This window comes from Oncorhynchus clarkii, unplaced genomic scaffold (assembly GCF_045791955.1).
Source record: "Oncorhynchus clarkii lewisi isolate Uvic-CL-2024 unplaced genomic scaffold, UVic_Ocla_1.0 unplaced_contig_6263_pilon_pilon, whole genome shotgun sequence".
Lineage (NCBI taxonomy): Eukaryota > Metazoa > Chordata > Actinopteri > Salmoniformes > Salmonidae > Oncorhynchus > Oncorhynchus clarkii.
Genome location: NW_027258108.1, coordinates 81,920 through 107,087, shown reverse-complemented (window position 1 = coordinate 107,087; position 25,168 = coordinate 81,920). Strand labels below are relative to the sequence as shown.

The window sequence follows — 25,168 nt, the reverse complement described above, 5'->3', positions numbered from 1 at the left end:
GTGGAAATTCAACACCAGGGACACCTGAAGTCCATTTTAAACAAATCACTCTTTATTATCACGGCCCGGAGAGGTTCACAAACTCAATCCGAGCTTGATGAAAAGGGCGTTCCCCTTTCAGTCCTTATATACTGCTACACAAACAAGTTATATGAGCATGATTTACATTATTAACGTTGGTTCCTGCATGTGACTGACTGATACCTCACGAGGCTGAGATACTCATTTTGTCTCACAGAACAATGTTCTGGGCCGTATTGCTACATTTCTTATGGTTTACTCCCATCTACAATCAGTGTGTACAATCAGTCAGTCACTCGCATGAACCGAACCAAGACATGTAATTACAGAGCAGCATTATTCTAAACATACAATCTGATACACAGAGAGAGAAATGTCCCATCACAATGTTAATGTAGATTTTATTTTATTTATTTAATGAACAAGAATCTTTACGGGTGCCAATAAATGAAAGTTACAAGTTTTTTTCACTTGTTAAACAAAATATTTTTCTCTGAGCAATTGTATTTGTATAAAAACACAATTTCAGCATACAATATTCAGCTCAGTACTTGTATTGTCGATCTTGAACACATCTTTATCAAGGGTGTTAATCATTTTGGAGGTGGTTATTCCGGGGCCTTAACTGGTCTTCACAACGTTAGGTCTTCTCCCCTCCTGTGTGTGTTCTGTCAAACTCTTCCCACATTGGGAGCATTGGAAAGGTTTCTCTCGTGTGTGCGTCATTTCATGCTTTTTCAGTATCCCTAAATAGGTAAAACTCTTTTCACACAGGGAGCAGTGGAAAGGCTTCTCTCCGGTGTGTATTCTCGCATGCATTTTCAGGTTCCCTAATTTGGTATAACTCTTTTTACACTGAGAACATTGGAAAGGCTTATCTCCCGTGTGTGTTCTCTCATGCTCTTTCAGATGCGATGCCTGGATAAATCTCTGGCCACACTGAGAGCATTGAAAAGGCCTCTCTACAGAGTGTGTTCTTTCATGCACTTTTAGATACCCCAAGTGTCCAAAACCCATTCCACACTGGGAGCAATGATAAGGCTTCTCCCCTGTGTGCGTTCTCTTATGTTCTTTCAGGTGCTTTAACCTGGAAAATATCTTTCCACACTGGGAGCAGTGGTGTCTCCTCACTGGTTTGGACGTCTCTGGATCAGGTTCCCCTGAAGGACTCTTTCCTCTGTCAGAGTGACAGTCTGATATCGCTCCTGTCAAAGAAAAAAACAGAGTATTTGGTTAAACAGCGAGACCTGAATAAAAATCTTCACATGATTAAACTGTCTTCCTATGAGGTTTAATCCAGACTAGATCCTTCAGTATAGTTTGGATCCTGGGTGCTGATTGGTTGACAAGTGCTAGTTATTTTTATGATAATAAATAACAGTTCCATTTGAATTATCCATGTACATCCACTGTCCCACAGCTCAGCCAGGTAATTTATCAACTGTATCTCCACTGTCTCACAGCCCAGCCAGGTAATTCATCAACTGTATCTCCACTGTCCCACAGCCCAGCCAGGTAATTTATCAACTGTATCTCCATTGTCCCACAGCCCAGCCAGCTAATTCATCCACTGTATCTCCACTGTCCCACAGCCCAGCCAGGTAATTTATCAACTGTATCTCCACTGTCCCCACAGCCCAGCCAGGTAATTTATCAACTGTATCTCCACTGTCTCACAGCCCAGCCAGGTAATTTATCAACTGTATCTCCACTGTCCCCACAGCCCAGCCAGGTAATTTATCAACTGTATCTCCACTGTCCCCACAGCCCAGCCAGGTAATTTATCAACTGTATCTGCACTGTCCCACAGCCCAGCCAGGTAATTTATCAACTGTATCTCCACTGTCTCACAGCCCAGCCAGGTAATTTATCAACTGTATCTCCACTGGAAGAAAAAACATAGACATGCAAGATCATAATAATAATAACCATTTTACTAGAACCTGTAAATGAACAACACAGTGTTTAGGGCTGTTTCCCCGGCACTCCGCTGCGCAACACGCCTAAGAACAGCCGTCGTGCCTTTTGTTTGCCTCAATTAAATAACTGGTGGCCCAGTTCCTTTTACAACATTTAATCCCGATCAAAAATAATCCTCGTCTCGATTCGGTTTTCTTCATCATTTGCAAATCAGACACGAGTTGGTTGTAATAACTGGTTATATGATGTGGTATCGTAGATATTTTAAATCAGATCAGTCTGTCTAAACCTTATAGCTAAAATATGAAGGACCTAATGACACCATTGTCTGGGGGTGTCCTCGGATGGGGCCACAGTGTCTCCTGACCCCTCCTGTCTCAGCCTCCAGTATTTATGCTGCAGTAGTTTATGTGTCGGGGGGCTAGGGTCAGTTTGTTATATCTGGAGTACTTCTCCTGTCCTATTCGGTGTCCTGTGTGAATTTAAGTGTGCTCTCTCTAATTCTCTCTTTCTCTCTTTCTTTCTCTCTCTCGGAGGACCTGAGCCCTGGGACCATGCCTCAGGACTACCTGACATGATGACTCCTTGCTGTCCCCAGTCCACCTGGCAGTGCTGCTGCTCCAGTTTCAACTGTTCTGCCTTATTATTATTGGACCATGCTGGTCATTTATGAACATTTGAACATCTTGGCCATGTTCTGTTATAATCTCCACCCGGCACAGCCAGAAGAGGACTGGCCACCCCACATAGCCTGGTTCCTCTCTAGGTTTCTTCCTAGGTTTTGGCCTTTCTAGGGAGTTTTTCCTAGCCACCGTGCTTCTACACCTGCATTGCTTGCTGTTTGGGGTTTTAGGCTGGGTTTCTGTACAGCACTTTGAGATATCAGCTGATGTACGAAGGGCTATATAAATAAAATTGGATTTGATTTGACCATTGAGATTATAAAAACACTAATGATTGTAGCGCTTCAAAACATGTTTTAAAAATATATATATAATTTGCTCATGGGTTGTCGAGTATAAGAGTAGACTGAGCAAAGCACAACAGAAAGACATTTGGAAAAATAGAATGTAAAGCATTTAATCCGTTAACGTTTTGTTGGTTGACCACCACTCGTTATAGCTTTAACAATTACTAAAGTACACAACAACATATTCAAGTGTAGAGTGCTCTTTTTTAAAAACCAGACATTAGTTCAACAACTGCAGAGTTTGTGGCCCTGTTTTTAAGATGCTACTTACTGGTGTTGATCAGATTTCCAGTCTTCTCTTCGTCCACTCCAAACACGTCTACCTCGTCCAATGTGACAGTGATCTCCCCCTCCACTCCAACATCTGCGTCCTGCTCTTTCGCGTCTTCCTGTTTCACTCGGAAAGCTTCTTCCTCTTCTTTCACTGTTACAGCCTCACCCGCGACTTCTTTTTTGACGGTGACAGCCTCCTCTTCCTTCTCCTCTTTCACCGTCCAGCAGACCTCCTCTTCTTCGGCAGGGGGAGAGTAGCTTAGTGAGCTCATGGTCGGGGATGCTAGCTAGCTAGTTAGCATTAATGACAAGGCAAGTGCTACTGCTAATTTAATCAGCCAGCTAGCTGACTACTAGCAACGTTCAATTAAATGCGACAATTAGCTAGCTATACAACATACATGTATTTAAAACAGTGGCTAATACACACTGAAAGTGTCTAATGAGCTTTAACGTTTTAGCTATATTGGCTAGCAAGCTACCATGGTTGATAACTAGATCAGCGTCCCGTTAGCAACACAAAAAGTACTTCCGGGTCACGGAATTTTGGAAGATTTTCTAAATAAAAGTCCCACACGTAATAGTGGAAAGGTGTCAATGACCTGTATTTATTCATTATATATGATAAGTAATTGTCTAAACCTTAAACAATTATTTATATTTGTAACATTTGCATTAAATGTGGGTTTTAAACCATTTTCCAAGGTCAAATAATTGGCCATATTTCGTATTGTCTTTATAAAGCAAAAAATATTGCGGGTGCCGCAGGTTTGTAGAATATATATACTGTATATTCCTCAATGATAATGGATGAGGGGATGAGTCTTTGAACATATTCCAATCAGTTGTCGCCAAGCAATCCTGAGGCATTGAGTACGCCTCCTCTGTCCAGCGCCTCACAATTCTCCGTTTTGGTTGCTCGCTGGAACAGAGAGAAGTGAACTTATTGATTCGAAAATATGGGGGTGAGTGATGGCTTTATACTTGTCAAGGATGTTTGTGTACCCGTGGGTCCAGCACACTATTTCCTCATAGGACAGGAGACATGATAATGGTACTTTGGGAGCAGGGCCAACTTTTGGAGACTCAAAGGGAAAACAATACCCCACCCACCACACACCTTTATAATAAGCTAATGCTCCAAATTTAAACATTTTTTTTTCGCACATGGCTTTTATTCTCTGCAAAATCCCACAAATCCCATTGTAAGCAAGTTTCTAGACTACAGCTCAAAGAGAGGGCAAACAGGAGTGACTGTCAGCTGATCACAAAGGTCAGATGACATAACAATAGAGCTCGTTGGCCACACTAGTAGTAGGTTTGGCGTTGAAAAATAGAAGCATATGCAGAAAAATAACGCATATCTACAGTAAAAATATGGTAAGCTAAGGACCCTGGGACTGAACACCTCCCTCTGCAACTGGATCCTGGACTTCCTGACGGACCGGCCCCAGGTGGCGAGGGTAGGCAACAATACATCCACCATGCTGACCCTCAACACAGGGGCCCCTCAGGGGTGCGTGCTTAGTCCCCTCCTCTACTCCCTGTTATCCCACGCCTGCGTGGCTGTGTACAATTCCAACGCCATCATTAAGTTTGCCAACGACGTGACGGTGGTAGGCCTGATCACCGATGACGGTGAGACAGCCTATTGGTGCCAGCACAACAATCTCTGCCTCGACGTCAGCAAGACAAAGGAGCTGATGGTGGACAACACCAACACAGTCGTGAAAAGGGCACAACAGCCTGGGTTCAATCCCAGTCGTGAAGAGGGCACAACAGCGCCTCTGGGTTCAATCCCAGTCGTGAAGAGGGCACAACAGCGCCTCTGGGTTCAATCCCAGTCGTGAAGAGGGCACAACAGCGCCTCTGGGTTTAATCCCAGTCGTGAAGAGGGCACAACAGCGCCTCTGGGTTCAATCCCAGTCGTGAAGAGGCACAACAGCGCCTCTGGGTTCAATCCCAGTCGTGAAGAGGGCACAACAGCGCCTCTGGGTTTAATCCCAGTCGTGAAGAGGGCACAACAGCGCCTCTGGGTTTAATCCCAGTCGTGAAGAGGGCACAACAGCGCCTCTGGGTTCAATCCCAGTCGTGAAGAGGGCACAACAGCGCCTCTGGGTTCAATCCCAGTCGTGAAGAGGGCACAACAGCGCCTCTGGGTTTAATCCCAGTCGTGAAGAGGGCACAACAGCCTGGGTTCAATCCCAGTCGTGAAGAGGGCACAACAGCCTGGGTTCAATCCCAGTCGTGAAGAGGGCACAACAGCGCCTCTGGGTTTAATCCCAGTCGTGAAGAGGGCACAACAGCCTGGGTTTAATCCCAGTCGTGAAGAGGGCACAACAGCGCCTCTGGGTTTAATCCCAGTCGTGAAGAGGGCACAACAGCGCCTCTGGGTTTAATCCCAGTCGTGAAGAGGGCACAACAGCGCCTCTGGGTTTAATCCCAGTCGTGAAGAGGGCACAACAGCGCCTCTGGGTTCAATCCCAGTCGTGAAGAGGGCACAACAGCGCCTCTGGGTTTAATCCCAGTCGTGAAGAGGGCACAACAGCGCCTCTGGGTTTAATCCCAGTCGTGAAGAGGGCACAACAGCGCCTCTGGGTTTAATCCCAGTCGTGAAGAGGGCACAACAGCGCCTTTGGGTTTAATCCCAGTCGTGAAGAGGGCACAACAGCGCCTCTGGGTTTAATCCCAGTCGTGAAGAGGGCACAACAGCGCCTCTGGGTTCAATCCCAGTCGTGAAGAGGGCACAACAGCGCCTCTGGGTTCAATCCCAGTCGTGAAGAGGGCACAACAGCGCCTCTGGGTTTAATCCCAGTCGTGAAGAGGGCACAACAGCGCCTCTGGGTTTAATCCCAGTCGTGAAGAGGGCACAACAGCGCCTCTGGGTTTAATCCCAGTCGTGAAGAGGGCACAACAGCGCCTCTGGGTTTAATCCCAGTCGTGAAGAGGGCACAACAGCGCCTCTGGGTTCAATCCCAGTCGTGAAGAGGGCACAACAGCGCCTCTGGGTTTAATCCCAGTCGTGAAGAGGGCACAACAGCGCCTCTGGGTTCAATCAAAGTCGTGAAGAGGGCACAACAGCGCCTCTGGGTTCAATCCCAGTCGTGAAGAGGGCACAACAGCGCCTCTGGGTTCAATCCCAGTCGTGAAGAGGGCACAACAGCGCCTCTGGGTTCAATCCCAGTCGTGAAGAGGGCACAACAGCGCCTCTGGGTTCAATCCCAGTCGTGAAGAGGGCACAACAGCGCCTCTGGGTTTAATCCCAGTCGTGAAGAGGGCACAACAGCGCCTCTGGGTTTAATCCCAGTCGTGAAGAGGGCACAACAGCGCCTCTGGGTTTAATCAAAGTCGTGAAGAGGGCACAACAGCGCCTCTGGGTTTAATCCCAGTCGTGAAGAGGGCACAACAGCGCCTCTGGGTTTAATCCCAGTCGTGAAGAGGGCACAACAGCGCCTCTGGGTTTAATCCCAGTCGTGAAGAGGGCACAACAGCGCCTCTGGGTTCAATCCCAGTCGTGAAGAGGGCACAACAGCGCCTCTGGGTTTAATCAAAGTCGTGAAGAGGGCACACAGCCTGGGTTCGATCCCCGAGAGACCAATGAGTCGGTGCACAATTGGCCCAGCGTCGTCTGGGTTAGGGTAGAGTTTGGCCAGCCGGGATGTCCTTGTCCCATCGCCCTCTAGCGACTCCTGTGGGCGCCAGTTGTAATGTGTTTCCTCCGACACATTGGTGCTGCTGGCTTCCGGGTTAAGCGAGCAGTGTGTCAAGAAGCAGTGTGGCTTGGCAGGGCCGTGTTTCGGAGGACGCATGGCTCTCGACCTTCCCCTCTACTGAGACGGTACGGGAGTTGCAGCGATGGGACAAGACTAAACTAACTAACTGGATACCATGAAATTGGGGAGAAAAAGGGGTAAAAAATGTACAAAAAACACACACACACAAAAAAAACGTTATACAGGTGCACCCTTGAGAGCATCTTGACTGACTGCATCACCGCCTGGTATGTCAACTGCTCGGCATCTGACCGCAAGGCGCTAGCTGTTTCCACTTCACAATAACAGCCCTTACAGTTGGCCGGGGCAGCTCTAGCAAGGTAGAAATTTGACGAACTGACTTGTTGGAAAGGTGGCATCCTATGACGGTGCTACGTTGAAAGTCACTGAGCTCTTCAGTACGGGCTATTCTACTGCAAAATGTTTGTCTATGGAGATTGCATGGCTGTGTGCTCTATTTTATACACCTGTCAGCAACGGATGTGGCTGAAATAGCCAAATCCACTCATTTGAATGGGGTGTCCACATACTTTTGGCCATGTAGTGTACATCTACAGTTTAAAACACTGTAGAGACACTGTAAAGTGCTCCAATGTTTAGACTGTTTGCTATCAAGCTACCCAGGTTGCTGAAAAAGGGTCCTGTGCTGTCCACTAGATTTTACGTCACGCAAAAAACATCATCTGAAAGACCCACATTCCCAATCACGGTCAGTTGTGATACAGCCTGGAATCCAATCATGGTCTGTAGTGACACCTCTAGCACTGAGATACAGTGCCTTAGACCGCTGTGATACAGCCTGGAATCGAACCAGGGTGTCTGTAGTGATGCCTCCAGCACTGAGCTGCAGTGGCATAGACCGCTGTGATACAGCCTGGAATCGAACCAGGGTGTCTGTAGTGACACCTCTAGCACTGAGATGCAGCGCCTTAGATACAGCCTGGAAATGCCTTAGATACAGCCTGGAATTGAACCAGGGTCTGTAGTGACGCCTCTGGCACTGAGATCCAGTGCCTTAGACTGCTGTGATACAACCTGGAATCGAACCAGGGTCTATAGTGTTTTAGACTCTAGCACTGAGATGCAGTACCTTAGATACAGCCTGGAATTGCTATGATTCAGCCTGGAATTGAACCAGGGTCTGTAGTGACGCCTCTAGCACTGAGATGCTGTGCCTTATTCCACTGCGCCACTCGGAAGCCCATCATTCACCACCGGAAGCTCATCATTCACCACCGGAAGCTAATTTTAAAGAAACCCAACTGCATATTTAAATAATAGTTACATGTAATGAATGTTTTGTTCTTACCTCGTTTTGTGCCAGTAGGCTGTGGGTTATTCTGACAGCAGCTAGATGACAGGAAGCATGCTGGTCTTTTAGCTTCGCAAATCTCCCCCATGTGAAATAATGAGTTGTATCCATAATTAGCCCCGGTAAAACATTCTTCTACTCCCCAGTGGGACCTAAAAACACGATGTCAAGTTGATATGCCGCTTCAATGTATTCGTACCACACATCAACTTAAAGATGCACTATGCAGAAATCTCTCCGCCATTTTCCTGGCTCCTAAATTCTAGTAGTTCACCTCATTTCAGTCTAATTTCACAATGACAAGCAGTCATTGTGTAGAGAATCATTGTACCATCTAAACCACTATAGAAATATATTTTACACAACCAAATATTGTTCAGGGGTTTTGAAGCTGGTGGACTACAGACACCCTGATTCGATTCCCAATTAAAAGATACAAAAACTATACTTCAAAACAGGGAAGCATAGAAATTGCACACATGGAACAGATCTACAGCTTCTTGGACTTTCTTTCAATGAGACTGACAGATCTATAACGCATATTTCTGTGTGAATGTGTGTCAGGTTTGCCCCCCCTTTAAAATAGAATGTCATTATATCACCGAGAAAACGCAAGGAATCAAAAATGTGGCAAAGTGACACGTCTCAAATTTTCAGGGAGCACAAAAGAGTACGTAGAATAGCGGAACATATTACAAGGAGTTGCCTCTTTTGTGACGAGAAACGACATTAGAACACTGCGCTACGCTCTGAATCTTCAGTCTCCATGAAGCTTGTGGCAAACCTGAAGTAAGCAACGTGACGTTCTTCACAGTGACTCGGATGTACAGTTGTGCTCAGCTCAACGCTGTTGTAAGTTTTGAGGGGCTTGAATGGAGCACATCGAAGACGTGTGAAACTTACTCGTCAGTTGTAAGTGTCCCAATCGCGCGCCAATCAATTACTAACTTTTGAGTGGCGCGAATAGTAGAGACGCTTGAGAGAAGAGGACGGTCACGTGTGTTTGTAAAGCAGAGGTCCCGAGTTCGAGTCAGGTATGTGTCTAATCAGGGGAAAGTGGTAATCGCTAAGTAAGCAGTTCTTTACCCGGATACATTCACACTGACATAGCCTGCTTCATATTCAGTTATTATTTTTTAAATGAAAAAAACATAGATGTATTTTTTGGTCCATTTTATACAACTTGATTTCATGTGGCATAAACAAAAGCACAACATTTTGCAGTACAATATATGAGACAAGTGTGGGAGCATTATTTGTGGGGGTTTTCTGTGTGAATGTGTGTCAGGTTTGCACAAAAACGTTACACATTGTAGCTTTAAAATAGAACGTCATTAACTTAAAGTATATTTGATGTGATATATTCGTTTCTACACTGGGAACAGTGGTAAGGCATCGTCACTGTATGTATTACGTCATGGTTTTTTCAGGTGCCCTAACTGGTTAAAACTAACTGGTTAAAACTGACTGGTTAAAACTAACTGGTTAAAACTGACTGGTTAAAACTGACTGGTTAAAACTGACTGGTTAAAAATATACAATTCCATACTAGGAGCATAGCTAACGTTTCTCTATCGTGTGGATTCTTTCATGTTCTTTCAATTGCCTTAATGACGCAAAACTCTTTAAGCACAGGTAGCATTGGTAAGGCTTCTCTCCTGTGTGTATTCTCTCATGCATTTTCAGGTTCCCTAACTTCGTAAAACTCTTTCCGCACTGAGAACAGTGATGAGGCTTCTCTCCTGTGTGTATTCTCTTATGCATTTTTAGACTCCCTAACTCTGTAAAACTCTTTCCACACAGGGAGCAGTGGAAAGGCTTATCTCCTGTGTGTGTCCTCTCATGTTTTTTCAGGTTGCTTAACTCTGTAAAACTCTTTCCGCACAGGGAGCAGCGGTAAGGCTTCTCCCCTGTGTGTATTCTCTTATGTATTTTCAGGCTCCCCAACTCTGTAAAAGTCTTTCCACACTGACAGCAGTGATGAGGCTTCTCGCCTGTGTGTGTCCGCTCGTGCCTTTTCATGTTGCCTAACTCTGTAAAACTCTTCCCGCACAGTGAGCAGTGGAAAGGCTTCTCTCCCGTGTGTGTTCTCTCGTGTGATTTCAGGTACCCTAACTTGGTAAAACTCATTCCACATTGAGAGCATTCGTAGGGCTTCTCTCCTGTGTGTATTCTCTCGTGTATTTTCAGGTTCCCTAACTGGGTAAAACTCTTCCCACACTGGGAGCAGTGATGAGGTTTCTCTCCTGTGTGTGTCCTCTCATGTCTTCTCAGGTTTCCTAACTTGGTAAAACTCTTCCCGCAGTGGGAGCAGTCGTGTGGTTTTGCTGATTTGGACGTCTCTGGTTCCTCTGAGTCTGATCTTTCTCCTGCCAAAGACAAACAGAGGGTTTATTTAAACAGAGAGACCTGAATAAACACTAATTGAAAACACTATTGAACTTCACTGTTGTTATGCAAATCATTTGTGGCATAAGCAAACATTTCAGGTCAAACAGTCTTATAAAACATCTACCAGAATTAGTTTGAAAAGGTATTAGAAACAGGCTGAGATGGGGATTGGAAACAGGCTGAGAAGGGGGATTGGAAACAGGCTGAGAAGGGGATTGGAAACAGGCTGAGAAGGGGATTGGAAACAGGCTGAGAAGGGGGATTGGAAACAGGCTGAGAAGGGGATTGGAAACAGGCTGAGATTGGATTGGAAACAGTCTGAGAAGGGGATTGGAACAGGCTGAGAAGGGATTGGAAACAGGCTGAGAAGGGGATTGGAAACAGGCTGAGAAGGGATTGGAAACAGGCTGAGAAGGGATTGGAAACAGGCTGAGAAGGGGATTGGAAACAGGCTGAGAAGGGGATTGGAAACAGGCTGAGAAGGGGATTGGAAACAGGCTGAGAAGGGATTGGAAACAGGCTGAGAAGGGATTGGAAACAGGCTGAGAAGGGGATTGGAAACAGGCTGAGAAGGGATTGGAAACAGGCTGAGAAGGGATTGGAAACAGGCTGAGAAGGGGATTGGAAACAGGCTGAGAAGGGGATTGGAAACAGGCTGAGATTGGATTGGAAACAGGCTGAGAAGGGGATTGGAAACAGGCTGAGAAGGGGATTGGAAACAGGCTGAGAAGGGGATTGGAAACAGTCTGAGAAGGGGATTGGAAACAGGCTGAGAAGGGGATTGGAAACAGGCTGAGAAGGGGATTGGAAACAGGCTGAGAAGGGGATTGGAAACAGGCTGAGAAGGGGATTGGAAACAGGCAGAGAAGGGGATTGGAAACAGGCTGAGAAGGGGATTGGAAACAGGCTGAGAAGGGGATTGGAAACAGGCTGAGAAGGGGGATTGGAAACAGGCTGAGAAGGGATTGGAAACAGGCTGAGAAGGCGATTGGAAACAGGCTGAGAAGGGGATTGGAAACAGGCTGAGAAGGGGATTGGAAACAGGCTGAGAAGGGGATTGGAAACAGGCTGAGAAGGGGATTGGAAACAGGCTGAGAAGGGGGATTGGAAACAGGCTGAGAAGGGGATTGGAAACAGGCTGAGAAGGGGATTGGAAACAGGCTGAGAAGGGGATTGGAAACAGGCTGAGAAGGGGATTGGAAACAGGCTGAGAAGGGGATTGGAAACAGGCTGAGAAGGGGATTGGAAACAGGCTGAGAAGGGGGATTTGAAACAGGCTGAGAAGGGATTGGAAACAGTCTGAGAAGGGGATTGGAAACAGTCTGAGAAGGGGATTGGAAACAGTCTGAGAAGGGGATTGGAAACAGTCTGAGAAGGGGATTGGAAACAGGCTGAGAAGGGGATTGGAAACAGGCTGAGAAGGGGATTGGAAACAGGCTGAAAAGGGGATTGGAAACAGGCTGAAAAGGGGATTGGAAACAGTCTGAGAAGGGGATTGGAAACAGTCTGAGAAGGGGATTGGAAACAGGCTGAGAAGGGGATTGGAAACAGGCTGAGAAGGGGATTGGAAACAGGCTGAGAAGGGGATTGGAAACAGGCTGAAAAGGGGATTGGAAACAGGCTGAAAAGGGGATTGGAAACAGGCTGAGAAGGGACTGGAAACAGGCTGAGAAGGGGATTGGAAACAGGCTGAGAAGGGGGATTGGAAACAGGCTGAGAAGGGGATTGGAAACAGGCTGAGAAGGGGATTGGAAACAGGCTGAGAAGGAATTGGAAACAGGCTGAAAAGGGATTGGAAACAGTCTGAAAAGGGATTGGAAACAGGCTGTAAGTTTAAATAGATTCTCCTAAACTTTTGAATACTTTTTTTTCTGAAAGTAGTGCTCACTATCCAAATGTGGTCCCTGGAAAATGACGTACTACGTCACATGTAGATTTGTGCACCACGTCATTACTCTCCCTCTGATCTGCTGTGGGCGCAGGACGAGCCTCTTGCTAGCCGTCACTCACATGGCGAGGGACTGTCGCTCATTTGTTGAACTTGAATTGCTCGGGGGGCTGGACCACGTGGGGGGAAAATGTAGGGAAAATGGCGCAGCACAAGTTCCAGAGAAAGTGTCACTTTCAAACTAGGGATTTCCGTGGCTAATTGAGGGAAGATATTAATGATGCATGTATGAACTACACATTGACACAATCAGCCCAAAGAGGAAGGTTTAGAAACTAGGGATTTCCGTGGCTAATTGAGGGAAGATATTAATGATGCATGTATGAACTACACATTGACACAATCAGCCCAAAGAGGAAGGTTTAGAAACTAGGGATTTCCGTGGCTAATTGAGGTAAGATATTAATTAGTTACAGGAAGGAAGGAATATAGGAGGAAATGGAAATGTGCAAGAAAGTAGTGGCAGAGCCTTGTCATTTTGTCACTAAAAAAACAAACAGATCATTAAAATATTTTGAGGACGGTGGAAAGTTATAAGTTCACATAAGTAACAAGTAAAAGTAGACCTAACAATAACGTATAGTGTTTTAACTGATATTCAATTGTGTTTATGAATTATTTAGTGATTAAAAGTTATCACTCTGTTACCCCCCAAGCCTTTTATTTCCATTTGCTGTAACCAGCCCTCTCCCCCACTGAGCACCAGACATCCATGGACGTGGAAATACAGTATAGCAGGCAGAGCACACTAGAGTACTGTTTACTTTACTGCAGTTTACTCTACTTTACTGCACTCTACTGTGGAGTAGAAGCAGAATATTTGGTTGTTTAGCGATCTGTAAGAGGCTTCCAGGAGAATCTGGAAACGCAGCCACTTCCTTAATGTAAAAGTTTTTAAAAAAAGCACGTTCCAATGGCAGATTGAGCCTTTAACATTTGTTTTATACAGTACTGAACAACATATTCAAGTGTAGGACTTCAGTTGAAGAACTCTTCAAAACGACACATTAGTTCAACAACTTCAGTGTTGGTGCCCCTGTTTTTTAAAGACGGTTCTCACTGTAGCTGCTTTTACCAAATGCTGGGGTATTTACACTCGCAATTGCGTTGCACAAAAAATAACTGAACAGTCAGAAGCCAGAAGTGAAATAAAATTACATTTTAACTTACTGAGTTGGTGAGCTGGACTTATTGGTCTTTCAAACGGGAGAAATTTGAGACACAAATCGCTAAAGGAACGTATTATTAAACGGACTTTCCAAACCCACTTTCTCTCAGCTTTCAAAATAAAAGTTATTACTTTTTTTGTGCACGTATGGCACACTTGCAGGACTTTTATTTTGACAAAAGCAGCTGTACTCACTGGTGATCATCAGATCTTGTTCAGTCTCCTCCTCTCCTTCCTCTTCCTCTCTAGAAGGCTCTTCCTCTTTTTTCAATATAATATCCTCCTCCTCTTCCTCCTTTTTGATTTTGAAAGCTTCTACCTCCTCCTCTTCCACTGTGAAAGCCTCTATCCCCTCTTCCACGCTGATATCCTCATCTTCCTCCTTTTTAACTCTGAAAGCATCCATCTCTTCCTCTTCCACTGTGACAGCCTGTATCCACTCTTCCTCTTTTACCCCAAACGTTTCTTTCTCCTCTTTCACTGTAACATCTTCCTCCTCTTTTATCGTTTTGAAAGCCCCTTCCTCTGATTGCATGGTAATATCCTCGTCTTCGTCTTTTACGACAATGTTCAGCCCCAGAGCTTCTTTCTCCGTCCAACAGACCTCCTCTTCTTTAGCAGAGCAGCTTACTGAGCTCATGGTCGGGGATGTTAGCAAGCTAGCTAGTTAGTTAGCATTAGCGACTAGTTTAGTGCTAATTTGACTATCAATTTCAACAAATTGTCAGTTACGTTTAAGTGAACTAACGTTACTGGATACGTAAACAGAATTGTGTTTAAAACACAGAGTAATATATCCAAAATGGGCTAAGGCGCTTCAGTGTTTCGCTTTTCTGTTGTCTAGCAAGCTACCTAAGTGGTTAAATTAGCAGCTTTGTTGTTGAAGTGTCCCGTCCACTAGATTACGCGTCACGCTAGAAGCATTCACCTGAAACTCAGAACGCCATCTGCTGACTGGAGTGGGTAACGCAGTTTAGAAAAATATTCCCTACATTGTTTATTCTGGCCGACAATGTCATAAAAAACAAACATTTTATCCTTTGCCAAGATAATCCATCCACCTGACAGGTCAAATACAGTGAAAACAGAGAAATCAACCAGTAACCAGGTACCAGTAACCAACAATATGGAGGCTTTATACAGGAGGTACCAGTAACCAACAATGAGGAGCCTATATACAGGAGGTACCAGTAACCAACAATGAGGAGACTATATACAGGAGGTACCAGTAACCAACAATGAGGAAGCTATATACAGGAGGTACCAGTAACCAACAATGAGGAGGCTATATACAGGAGGTACCAGTAACCAACAATGAGGAGGCTATATACAGGAGGTACCAGTAACCAACAATGAGGAGGCTATAAACAGGAGGTACCAGTAACCAACAATGAGGAGGCTATATACAGGAGGTACCAGTAACCAACAATGAGGAGGCTATATACAGGGGGTACCAGTAACCAACAATGAGGAGGATATATACAGGGGGTACCAGTAACCAACAATGAGGAGGCTATATACAGGAGGTACCAGTAACCAACAATGAGGAGGCTATATACAGGAGGTACCAGTAACCAACAATGAGGAGGCTATATACAGGAGGTACCAGTAACCAACAATGAGGAGGCTATATACAGGAGGTACCAGTAACCAACAATGAGGAGGCTATATACAGGAGGTACCAGTAACCAACAATGAGGAGGCTATATACAGGGGGTACCAGTACAGAGTCAATGTTAGTCAAGGTAAATGAGGTAATATGCACATGTAGGTAGAGTTAAAGTGACTATGCATAGACAATAAACAGAGAGTAGAAGCTGTTAAGAAGCTTTTTGGACAAAGACTTAGTGCTTTGGTACCGCTTGCCATGTGGTAACAGAGAGAACAGTCTATGACTAGGGTGACTGGAGTCTTTGACCATTTTTAGGGCCTTCCTCTGACACCGCCTGGTATAAATGTCCTGGATGAAAGGAAGCTTGGCCCCAGTGATGTACTGGGCTGTAAGCACTACCCTCTGTAGTGCCTTGCAGTCGGAGACTGAGCAGTTGCCATACCATGCAGTGATGCAACCAGTCAGGATGCTCTCGATGGTGCAGCTGTAGAACTTTTTATGGATCTGAGGACCCATGTCAAATCTTTTCAGTCTCCTGAGGGGGAATAGGTTTTGTCGTGCACTCTTCACGACTGTCTTGGTGTGTTTGGACCATGATAGTTTGTTGGTGATGTGAACACCAAGGAACTTGAAGCTCTCAACCTGTTCCACTACAGCCCTATCGATGAGAATGTGGGCGTGCTCGGTCCTCCTTTTCCTGTAGTCCACAATCCTCTCCTTTGTCTTGATCACGTTGAGAGAGAGAGGTTATTATCCTGGCACCACATGGCCAGGTCTCTGACCTCCTCCCCATAGGCTGTCTCATCGTTGTCGGTGATCAGGCCTACCACTGTTGTGTCGTCAGCAATCTTAATGATGGTGCCTGGCCATGCAGTCATGAGTGAACAGGGAGTACAAGAGGGGACTGAGCACGCACCTATGAGTGGCCCCTGTGTTGAGGATCAGTGTGGCAGATGTGTTGTTACCTACCCTTACCACCTGGGAACGGCCGGGTCAGGAAGTCCAGGATCCAGTTGCAGAGGGAGGTGTTTAGTCCCAGGGTCCTTAGCTTAGTGATGAGCTTTGAGGGCACTATGGTGTTGAAAGCTCAGCTGTAGTCAATGAATACCTTTCTAACATCCTTTTGTCCAGGTGGGAAATGGCAGTGTGGAGAGCGATTGAGATTGTATCATCTGTGGATCAGTTGGGGGAAAAGGTGGGAAATGGCAGTGTGGAGAGCGATTGAGATTGTATCATCTGTGGATCAGTTGGGGGAAAAGGTGGGAAATGGCAGTGTGGAGAGCGATTGAGATTGTATCATCTGTGGATCTGTTGGGGGAAAAGATGGGAAATGGCAGTGTGGAGAGCGATTGAGATCGTATCATCTGTGGATCTGTTGAAGTAAATGAAGTAAAAGTAGTCAAAAAAAATAAAGTAAAGTACAGATACTTAAGTAGTACTTTTAAAGTATTTTTTCAAAAGTACTTTACAGAACTGGAATAATCATGTGTATGTGTTCCGATTCCCCAACTGAAGGAAACACTGACCTTGATGAAAGCCCTCAACATAATGAAACATTGACCTTGATGGAAAGCCCCTCAACATAATGAAACACTGACCTTGATGAAAGCCCCTCAACATAATGAAACACTAACCTTGATGGAAAGCCCCTCAACATAATGAAACACTAACCTTGATGGAAAGCACCTCAACATAAGGAAACACTGACCTTAATGGAAAGCCCCTCAACATAATGAAACACTGACCTTGATGAAAGCCCCTCAACATAATGAAACACTAACCTTGATGAAAGCCCCCCAACTGAAAGAAACAATTACTAACTTTTGAGTGACGTTTGAGAGATAGAGGACGGTCACGTGTGTTTGTAAAGCAGAGGTCCCGAGTTCGAGTCAGGTATGTGTCTAATCAGGGGAAAGTGGTAATCGCTAAGTAAGCAGCGTGATGTTCTTTACTCGGATACGTTCACACTGACATAGCCTGCTTCATTTTCAGTTATTATTTTGAAATGAAAAACACATAGATGTATTTTTTGGTCCATTTTATACAACTTGATTTCATGTGGCATAAACAAAAGCACAACCATTTGCGGTACAATATATGAGACAAGTGTGGGAGCATTATTTGTGTTTTCTAACTGGTTACAACTAACTGGTTAAAACTAACTGGTTAAAACTAACTGGTTAAAACTGACTGGTTAAAAATATATAATTTCACACTAGGAGCATTGCTAACGTTTCTCTATGGTGTGGATTCTTTCATGTTCTTTCAATTGCCTTAATGAGGCAAAACTCTTTAAGCACAGGGAGCATTGGTAAGGCTTCTCTCCTGTGTGTATTCTCTCATGTATTTTCAGGTTCCCTAACTTTGTAAAACTCTTTCCACACAGGGAGCAGTTGAAAGGCTTATCTCCTGTGTGTGTCCTCTCATGTTTTTTCAGGTTGCTTAACTCTGTAAAACACTTTCCACACAGGGAGCAGCGGTAAGGCTTCTCCCCTGTGTGTATTCTCTTATGTATTTTCAGGCTCCCTAACTCTGTAAAAGTCTTTCCACACTGACAGCAGTGATGAGGCTTCTCGCCTGTGTGTGTCCGCTCGTGCCTTTTCATGTTGCCTAACTCTGTAAAACTCTTCCCGCACAGTGAGCAGTGGAAAGGCTTCTCTCCTGTGTGTGTTCTCTCATGTGACTTCAGGTACTCTAACTTGGTAAAACTCATTCCACATTGAGAGCATTCGTAAGGCTTCTCTCCTGTGTGCGTTCTCTCGTGTATTTTCAGGTTCCCTAACTGGGTAAAACTCTTCCCACACTGGGAGCAGTGATGAGGTTTCTCTCCTGTGTGTGTCCTCTCATGTCTTCTCAGGTTTCCTAACTTGGTAAAACTCTTCCCGCAGTGGGAGCAGTCGTGTCGTTTTGCTGGTTTGGACGTCTCTGGTTCCTCTGAGTCTGATCTTTCTCCTGCCAAAGACAAACAGAAGGTTTATTTAAACAGAGAGACCTGAATAAACACTAATTGAAAACACTATTGAACTTCACTGTTGTTATGCAAATAATTGGTGGTATAAGTAAACATTTCAGGTCAAACAGTCTTATAAAACATCTACCAGAATTAGTTTGAAAATGTATTAGAAACAGACTGAGAAGGGGATTGGAAACAGGCTGAGAAGGGGATTGGAAACAGGCTGAGAAGGGGGAAACAGGCTGAGAAGGGGGATTGGAAACAGGCTGAGAAGGGGGATTGGAAACAGGCTGAGAAGGAGGATTGGAAACAGGCTGAGAAGGGGGATTGGAAACAGGCTGAGAAGGGTATTGGAAACAGGCTGAGAAGGGATTGGAAACAGGCTGAGAAGGGATTGGAAACAGGCTGAGAAGGGATTGGAAACAGGCTGCATCAAAACAGAATCATGTTGAAGTAAATTCCCCTGACAACTATAATACTTAGTTTCAGATACTCTATTTTCCTTCTGTAAGTTTAAAGAGATCCTCCTTTACTTTTGAATACTTTTTTCCCTGAAAGTAGAGCTCACTTTCCAAATGTGGTCCCTGGAAAATGACGTACTACGTCACATGTAGATTTGTGCACCACGTCATTACTCTCCCTCTGATCTGCTGTGGGCGCAGGACGAGCCTCTTGCTAGCCGTCACTCACATGGCGAGGGACTGTCGCTCATTTGTTGAACTTGAATTGCTCGGGGGGCTGGACCACGTGGGGGGAAAATGTAGGGAAAATGTCGCAGCACAAGTTCCAGAGAAAGTGTCACTTTCAAACTAGGGATTTCCGTGGCTAATTGAGGGAAGATATTAATGATGCATGTATGAACTACACATTGACACATTCATCCCAAAGAGGAAGGTTTAGAAACTAGGGATTTACGTGGCTAATTGAGGTAAGATATGAATTATGCATGTATGAACTACACATTGACACAATCAGCCCAAAGAGGAAGGTTTAGAAACTAGGGATTTACGTGGCTAATTGAGGTAAGATATGAATTATGCATGTATGAACTACACATTGACACATTCAGCCCAAAGAGGAAGGTTTAGAAACTAGGGATTTCCGTGGCTAATTGAGGTAAGATATTAATTAGTTACAGGAAGGAAGGAATATAGGAGGAAATGGAAATGTGCAAGAAAGTAGTGGCAGAGCCTTGTCATTTTGTCACTAAAAAAACAAACAGATCATTAAAATATTTTGAGGACGGTGGAAAGTTATAAGTTCACATAAGTAACAAGTAAAAGTAGACCTAACAATAACGTATAGTGTTTTAACTGATATTCAATTGTGTTTATGAATTATTTAGTGATTAAAAGTTATCATCATTCTGTTACACCCCCCCCCCCCCCCCCCCCCCCCCCGAGCCTTTTATTTCCATTTGCTGTAACCAGTTTTTTAAAGACGGTTCTCACTGTAGCTGCTTTTACCAAATGCTGGGGTATTTACACTCGCAATTGCATTGCACAAAAAATAACTGAACAGTCAGAAGCCAGAAGTTAAATAAAATTACATTTTAACTTACTGAGTTGGTGAGCTGGACTTATTGGTCTTTCAAACGGGAGAAATGTGAGACACAAATCGCTAAAGGAACGTATTATTAAACGGACTTTCCAGACCCACTTTCTCTCTGCTTTCAAAATAAAAGTTATTACTTTTTTTGTGCACGTATGGCACACTTGCAGGACTTTTATTTTGACAAAAGCAGCTGTACTCACTGGTGAACATCAGATCTTGTTCAGTCTCCTTCTCCTCTCCTTCCTCTTCCTCTCTAGAAGGCTCTTCCTCTTTTTTCAATATAATATCCTCCTCCTCTTCCTCCTTTTTGATTTTGAAAGCTTCTACCTCCTCCTCTTCCACTGTGAAAGCCTCTATCCCCTCTTCCACGCTGATATCCTCATCTTCCTCCTTTTTAACTCTGAAAGCATCCATCTCTTCCTCTTCCACTGTGACAGCCTGTATCCACTCTTCCTCTTTTACCCCAAACGTTTCTTTCTCCTCTTTTACTGTAACATCCTCCTCCTCTTTTATCGTTTTGAAAGCCCCTTCCTCTGATTGCATGGTAATATCCTCGTCTTCCTCTTTTACGACAATGTTCAGCCCCAGAGCTTCTTTCTCCGTCCAACAGACCTCCTCTTCTTTAGCAGAGTAGCTTACTGAGCTCATGGTCGGGGATGTTAGCTAGCTAGCTAGTTAGTTTGCATTAGCGACTAGCTTAGTGCTAATTTGACTATCAATTTCAACAAATTGTCAGTTACGTTTAAGTGAACCAACGTTACTCGATACGTAAACAGAATTGTGTTTAAAACACAGAGTAATATAACCAAAATGGGCTAAGGCGCTTCAGTGTTTCGCTTTTCTGTTGTCTAGCAACCTACCGAAGTGGTTAAATTAGCAGCTTTGTTGTTCAAGTGTACCGTCCCGTCCACTAGATTATGCGTCACGCTAGAAGCATTCACCTGAAACTCAGAACGCCATCTGCTGACTGGAGTGGGTAACGCAGTTTAGAAAAATATTCACTACATTGTTTTTTATGACATTGTCGGCCAGAATAAACAAACATTTTATCCTTTGCCAAGATAATCCATCCACCTGACAGGTCAAATACAGTGAAAACAGAGAAATCAACCACAGAGAGACAGATTTCTCTGTTTTCACATGATTTCGATTTTGCTTTCTGTCTTATTTTGTCTCTATAATGTGTGTTGTGACTTTGTTAAATGCACTTTAAATAAATTGTGATTTGATCTAGATGGGGAAAAGAAACAAACATACATTTTTAAAACATTTACTATTCTAGTATTCATTCTTAGGGTACATACTCATATTCAGGTCTCAGTCTGCACAGAGGAAAGTATTGGCTCTACTGAGAAGTCAGACACAACATTGTGCTAATTTTAAAAATATTTGTTTATGACATTGTTGGCCAGAATAAACAATTTAGTTTTATCCTTTTTTTACAATCAGCACCTGTGTTTCCTCTGACATGTTGGAGTAATACTGATGGTAACAATCATGAGGTAGTGAATGTTTTTCATGTCAACAAAATGTTCTCGGAACACGGAACCTCAACACATTTTCATACACCTTTATCTTGACGGCTAGAAACACAAATTAACTCAATTAAATTAAACAACTAAATTCAAGAGGTTTCAAGGTTAAAATAAAATTCACATTATTATTTAAAAATATATTTTGTGATATCCAATTGCATGATTTCGTTCCTGTGCTGTTTGTAACTACCCTGGTAGGTTGATTGATAACCTGAACCAGGATACAGACACTGGTTACAGTTAGAAGAGTATTCCTGAGTGGACAGCTTGATGAAAACCCGTAAATATTTAGTCACCCGGAAAATATACCTCTGTTGACATCGCATACATTATCAAGTATTTCACACGTTTTATCCAGATACTGACTGTTAGCACTTGGTGGTCTATAGCAACTTCCCACCAGAATGGGCTTTAGGTGAGGCAGGTGAACCTGTAGCCATATGACTTCCACAGCATTTCACATCCGATCCTCTCTGAGCTTAACAGGAATATGACTGAGTATAAACAGAGACACCACCCCCATTGGAATTTCTGTCTCTTCCATAGAGGTCGTAACCACGTATTGCTACCCTTGGTTTCATCGAAAGGTATTCTCTAAGTGAGTTTCAGAGAAAGTATATGAATGTTGTCTGTTACTAGCGACTTACTGATATCATGAACCTTGTTTCTTAGGCTACACGTGTTAACGTGGACTATTTGTAGCACTTGTCTCAGATTCAAATTGTTACAAGCATTTCGCTACACCCGCGATAACATCTGCTAAACACGTGTATGTGACAAATAAAATTTGATTTGGGAAGTAGACATGCTCATGTTATTAATGTTAGTGCAGGGTGATATGCATACAGTGGACTTCTTACGAGGGCAAACCGTCTCAATGTTAATAGTATAATTCTGGTTTATAGGCAGGATTGCTGCATACAATAGCTGTTGAATTTACAGAGGCACTCAGGGGAGTTAGAGGAACATAAATTGCATAAGGGAATAGAGAGTGATTTATTATAAACAATATGATTTAATGTGGCATAACCAAAAACCAAAAACACAAATTCTCAGTCAAAAACACAAAGTCAGAACACAGCCTCTCTATTCTCTCATGTGACTTTTGGTCCTCTGACTGGGAAAATATCTTTCCACAATGAGAGCAGTGGTATGTCTTCTCCTCCAGAGTGTCTTCTCTCATGCATTTTCAGGCTCCCTAACTGAGTAAAACTATTTCCACAGTGGGATCAGTGGTAGGGCTTTTCTCATGTGTGTGTCCTCTTATGTCTTTTCAGGCTCCGTAACTGAGTAAAGCTCTTTCCACAGTGGGAGCAGTGGAAAGACTTTTCCTCTGTGTGTGTCATCTCATGTGATTTTAGGTACTGTGATCGCAAAAATCTCTTTTCACACTTGGAGCATTGGTAGGGCTTTTCTCCAGTGTGTATTCCTTCATGCCTATTCAGGTTTCCTATCTGGGTAAAACTCTGATCACACTGGGAACATTGGAAAGGCTTCTCTCCTGTGTGTACGGTCTTGTGTGTTTTCAGGCTACCTAACTGAGTAAATCTCTTTCCACACTGAGAGCAGTGGTAGGTCTTCCTCCCTTCTTTATGTATTCCTTCATGCCTTTTCAGGCTCCCTATCTGGGTAAAACTCTTATCACACTGGGAACATTGGAAAGGCTTCTCTCCTGTGTGTGCCATCTCATGACGTTTTAGATTCCCTAACGTAGAAAAACTGTTTCCACATTGAGAGCAGTGGTGTGGTCCTGCTGGTTTGGGCGTCTCTGGCTCTGGTTCCCCTAAAGGACTCTTCTCGCTGTCAGAGTGAGAGTCTGGTCTCTCTCCTGCCAAAGACAGAGTATTTGGTTAAACAGAGAGACCTGAATGAAACCTCCATTAAATAAAAATGTCTTCCTATTAGGTTTAATCTGGACTATATCCTTCAATAACCTATTTTGTTTACTTACAACCTGTAATTAAAATAGATTTTGTATCATTTGATTGACACAACATGCCTACCACCATGAAGATGCAACACTTTTTTTGGTGAAATAAACAAGACAAAAAAAACAGAAAACTTGAGCGTGCATAACTATTTTTTTCTATTACAGCTTTAGATATGAATTCACGTACAGATCTAATTTTCAATAGCTTCCTTTCCACGTGAGCGGCAAAAATATTGGGACAGTGACCATTTCTGTTGTTATGGCTCTGACTTCAGCATTTTGGATTTGCAGGACTTTCTTTTGAGGGTATTTTCATCCACGTCAGGTGAACCGTTTAGAAAGTACAGTACTTGTTCTATTAAAGTCTCTCCCACCCATTTTAAGGGACAAAAGTATTGGGACAAATTCACTTATATGTGTATTAAAGTAGCAAACGTTTATTTTAAAAAATATATTTGTTCCCATATTCCTAGCACGCAATGACTACATTAAGCTTGTGACTGTACAAACTCGTTGGGTGCATTTGCTGTTTGTTTTGGTTGTGTTTCAGATTATTTTGTGTCCAATAGAAGAAAAAAAAACTTACTTTATATCCAGAATCTCACAAACCCCACTAGTCTGTCAGCAGCGGTGTCTAGTTGCCTACTTGTATAGCCACCTGCCTTTGGTCTGCTGAGCCCAACTCCGAGCTGGGGTAGTTCGTTTCACATCTCAGTGACCTTTGAACTGTCCCAGGACAGGGCGAGAGGGTTGAGCGGTGAATGTGCTGCTAAACGGCTGGGTATAATTTGTGTAACCTTCCAAAAGGAATCTGTTCCAAAATCTTCGTAAATAACAAGGATGCCAACAAACAACGCATACGAAGTAGCATGATCAATTCACCTAGCTGCCGAATAGGCATCAACTCACCACGTAGTTTATTCTTAATGTTTGCCCATAGGCTACCAGAGTGACAGACATACATTTTTCAGAATAAACTCCTTACCCGTTATCTTATTCTGTCACTATACAACTTTGTATGAGTTGCGTGTTGGCAACCTTGTTATTTACAACGTTTTTGGAACAGATTCCTGTTGGAACGTAACACAAATTATACCCACCCCTGCAAAAACTAACGTGGCAGGCGTAAAAGAAACGCAACATGCTGGTAACAAGGCAAAACCGAGGGGCGCAGTCGAACAAACAACCGTTCATGATTCCACTCATTGACTAAGAGGCAGAAGCGATTAAAACTCGGATCAAGAATATAAACGTTCTGAGCTCTGATCAACACTGGGAACGCAATAAGTGGGTAAACGCCAGTTAACAAAATAAAAAGTTAAGTTAAACGCAATTTTGCAAATAAAAAGGTGTTGAAAACAATGCTTAGGGTCAACTACATCCCTGGTTTTAATTGTCTGAATTCCATGGTTCCGTCTGCGGATTATTTTTATTTTTTTAAACACACACATTAGTTCAACAAGTGTTGAGTTTTTTGCCCCGTTTGTAAACCAGTACTCACTGATGTTAATCAGATCTTCTGTCTCCTCTTCCTCCACCCCCAATACGTCTTGCTCCTCCTCTTTCATTGAGATAGCCTCCTCTTCCTCTCTTACTGCAAAATGTTCTTTCTCTTCTTTCATTGTAACATCCCCTTCCTTCACTATAACAGCCTCCTCTTCCTCCTGTTTTATTCTGAAAGCTTCCTCCTCTCCTTTCACTGTGATATTCTGCTCTTCTTTTACGATAATGTTCAGTCCCAGATCTTCTTTCTCCGACCAGCAGACCTCCTCTTCTTTAGCAGGAGGGGAGTAGCTTAGTGAGCACAT

The 25,168-nt window shown here is 43.8% G+C and overlaps 1 pseudogene; it reads right to left on the bottom strand.

Annotated features, from left to right (window-relative positions):
• Window positions 1–405: 405 nt before the first annotated feature.
• LOC139395679 (zinc finger protein 271-like) lies at window positions 406–25,168 on the bottom strand (annotated as a pseudogene).